General features: G+C 39.9%; 1 non-coding gene across 1 annotated transcript; it reads left to right on the forward strand.

The window, feature by feature from the left end:
* Positions 1 to 3,196: 3,196 nt before the first annotated feature.
* Positions 3,197 to 3,269, forward strand: TRNAT-UGU (transfer RNA threonine (anticodon UGU)). The gene has a single exon. It is a non-coding gene; the product is annotated as a tRNA-Thr (tRNA).
* Positions 3,270 to 3,718: the final 449 nt, after the last annotated feature.

Genomic DNA, 3,718 nt, shown 5'->3' on the forward strand with positions numbered 1-3,718 from the left:
TGACTGGACAACGATGGATTGAAGGTAAGATAGATTTGAGTTCAAGTGGCACAGGATCTTCGATCTACCATAGGGTAGAATACTACCGAATTCATTCTATTGAAGCGTAACATTTCATTTCCTGTTGCATTTCTTTGGTTTGGAAGTTCCAGAATGTTGTCTGTGGATTTCCAGCCCCCTATATTATATGCCAAAAGATTGATTCAAGTTCCGCGCTGCTCACCACTCCTCGAGGCCAAGGACGGGGTCGAACCGTCATTCCAGGATTTGCAGTCCGATACATTTCCTTTATGTTACCTAGCCAAACCCGCCACCTCATGTGCCAAAGTAAAACGGTTGTTCTTTCTTCCCCGCTCCCTCTTTTTCGACATATGCGGCGGCGGGTTACCAGAGAAGAGGGGACAACTTCTTTCTCCTTTGCATTGCTCAATCTTCCTTTTCTGATTGAAAATAGCAAGCCACTCCACTACTGGTACAGAGGCCAGATAGAAGGTTGCTTATATGTTCAGGCTCGAAAATCTATCTTTTACCTCTCCTCCCTGTCTCCATTCTAATTGATTCGCTTCTTCCTTCGCGCAAGCCTTTGGTTCGCCCCTTGTTGTGTTGCATTTTCTGCTCCTCCGCTTCAGTCTGCCTTCTTCGGATAGCCGGGGTCCGACGTTTATTTCCGATTTCATTGTCAGCTCCAGGTTTTGGCGGCCCATCTGGTTAGTTCAGCTATCACTGCTGGAAGCCCCTGCGGTTGTTCGGCTGCTTACTCCCCGTCCGCCTATCTCACACTCCCAAAGCATCTTTTTTTCATATTTCATTTTCCTTCGCCCGTCCATTCCTTTCAAGCGCCCTTAGACTCGTTACGTTGTTCGACTGAACTCGTTGGCTCCGCGCTCTATTCGGTCAGAACCCGGTTCGTCGAGAACCTTCTCTCATAGATTCCCTTCACCAAGTCTCATCGCCAGCAATCCGCTCTTATCCCTTGGTGTCAAAGGGCGAGTTCCTTTTTTGTCTTGCCCAAAAACTTTCTTTATTCTCATTGGAGAAAGACTCTCCCTCTACTTTATTTGACAGGGGCGGAGAATACCACTCTATCAATAACAAGAAAAAAGTAGCAATTCCGTTTCAAATGGTTTGAGCTTGGAAGCAACCTGCTATCTATCGATAGGCGAGAACAGACTGCTATTGGCTGCTTCGCCTATCGATTCGATTATGGCCGGCTTGGAGACATCAGAGGAAGACTATCATCTCTATCCGGGTACGATCATAGCATAGCTTCATTCATTCGTTGAACCTTGGGGATAACCATTAGCATTGAGGTCAATCACCACACCACCTCTATCATAAATACGACATTACACGACGCGAGAGTGCATGGCCAACACACACCTAAAGCGCCTACGTTCTGCTTGCAGCCAATACAACCACAACCTAACTTGCACGAGATTCAACAACCGAAGCTACTGGTAGTCCCGAGGGGACGGAATCCTCCAATAATAGTTAGCAGTACTGAACAAGCGAGTCATCGGTCCGGGGAAAGAAAAGGACTGCCTTTAAAAAAAGAAAAAAGGAACTCGCTTAACTCGCTAGGCCTTCGGAACAAAGGCGATTCTGTTCATGCTTAGACGATTTGGCTAATTATATAGACTTCTATACTAATTCTATTAGACTTCTTCTATTATAAATAGAAAGGCGAACCTATAGGCCTGTTTAGCGTCTTTCCAAAGTAAACCTAAAAAAACCTTTGCTTTGGGAAGTAAGGACCGAGCGAAAAATGAAAAACGTATGCTAACGCCCACGGGAGAAGATCTTTTTTAGGGCGAGAAAGGGTAAGCCAATATCTTTCCAAGACAGTGCTTTTGCTTTTGCTAACAACATCTTTCCAAGATAGTGCTTTTGCTAACCTTTTGCGAACTCCTTCTTAAATAAGATCGAATTGAACCAACATCTTTTCATATAGTTTTATTGCTCCATATTTGCATGAAAATACAATAGATGAATAGTCATTCGACGAAAAATCATTTATTTGAATTTTGAATATTGTATTTCCTATCAGGAATAAGCATATAAATACAATCACTAGAATTATTAACTAATAAGAAGTGTGAGTATTGAAAAAAGGATTTGTTCTCTCCACAAACCTACGAACAATTTTTTTCGTAAAATCTCATCTAATTACTAATAATAAGTTAAGTTTCTATGACAATACGAATACGGAACAAAAAGGACAATATGCAGGATGGGCGCGATGGAATATACTATTGTGGTAGCCGAAACGGCGGATTCCCCTGCTACATTACAATACCTCGCTCCTTATACAGGAGCAGCTCTGGCTGAATATTTTATGTACCGTGAACGACACACTTTAATCATTTATGATGATCTCCGAGGAATCGAAGAATTACAGATGAATTTACAAAAAGAATTTCATTCTGTAAATCGAAAACTTAACATTGCTATCACACGAATTGAAAAGCCTTATGGAAACCCTAATATTCTTGCAGAATTTATAGCCGGACAATTAAAAAATAGAGTTTCTTTTCGCAAAGCGATGAAAAAGGCTATAGAATTAACTGAACAAGCAGATACAAAAGGAATTCAAGTGCAAATTGCAGTACGTATCGACGGAAAAGAAATTGCGCGTGTTGAATGGATCAGAGAGGGTAGGGTTCCACTACAAACCATTCGAAGTCGTCTTTACCCAAGTGTGAACTTCAGACGACTCTCAAGCGGTTCCATTCCTTCTTACTGTACTTCTGGGTCAACCCAACCCGAATGGGAAGAAGGGGGTCAGCCAAACAGCGGTCCACTTTGTACGTTTGCTGAGCAGACCAATCAGGCATTTTTTTCTTTTTTTTTCTTTTTTTCTTTTTTTCTTTTCATTTTAAGGAAGGGAACTTCTCACCGAAGGAGGCAGTAGGAATGAAGGAGGCGGGAAGCTACCGCTTCTTCTAGAAGGGTTGCTTATCCTTCACTTTTTTTAGAATCTTTAATCGTGATAAAAAAAATTCTATATCGCTAAATTAATCGTTATGTTCTATAATATTTACTATAATATAATATTTAACAGTTATTTTTTATTCTATATTATATTCTTTAATATATTCTAATTATATGGATGGAAGAGCCAAGAATTCAAATAGTTAATAGCAAAGATTCTAAGAGTTTGTTGAATTCCTATGCATGTTGAATTTATGTTATGTGAGCCTGCTTAGCTCAGAGGTTAGAGCATCGCATTTGTAATGCGATGGTCATCGGTTCGATTCCGATAGTCGGCTTTTCGTCTAGTGGATTGAATCAAATAAAAAAAGGAGTTCTTTTTTTATTGGGTTGTAATTATAATGTAAAGAATAGTTTTTCTATTCTACTAGTGGATTGAATCAAAATTTTTTTCAATATTCTACCCGCTCTATCTCCTTTTATAATAAAAGTGGGAGGATGTCTGTACGCCCTAAAGGGAGGATTAGGCATTCGTCAAATGAATCAAGTGAATGAGGCCCTGCTCGACGCTTGGAGAGACTTTGTATCGACTGAATCGTATTGGGCGAAAATATGCTCATGAACTAAGCACACAAGATTTTTTTTGTTGGTTATGGATAATTAATAATTTAATATCATTAATTCCTCAATTTGAATCATTTGGTAATTTTTTTTATCGATAAAAACTCTTGCAACTGTTAGTTCAGTAGCAATATATATTGAAACTAGCACAACATAATTAGAAGCA

The sequence above is a fragment of the Bidens hawaiensis genome, unplaced genomic scaffold, assembly GCF_021521415.1.
Source record: "Bidens hawaiensis isolate Kalapana, Puna unplaced genomic scaffold, B.hawaiensis_p1.1 tig00032568_1, whole genome shotgun sequence".
Classification (NCBI taxonomy): Eukaryota; Viridiplantae; Streptophyta; class Magnoliopsida; order Asterales; family Asteraceae; genus Bidens; species Bidens hawaiensis.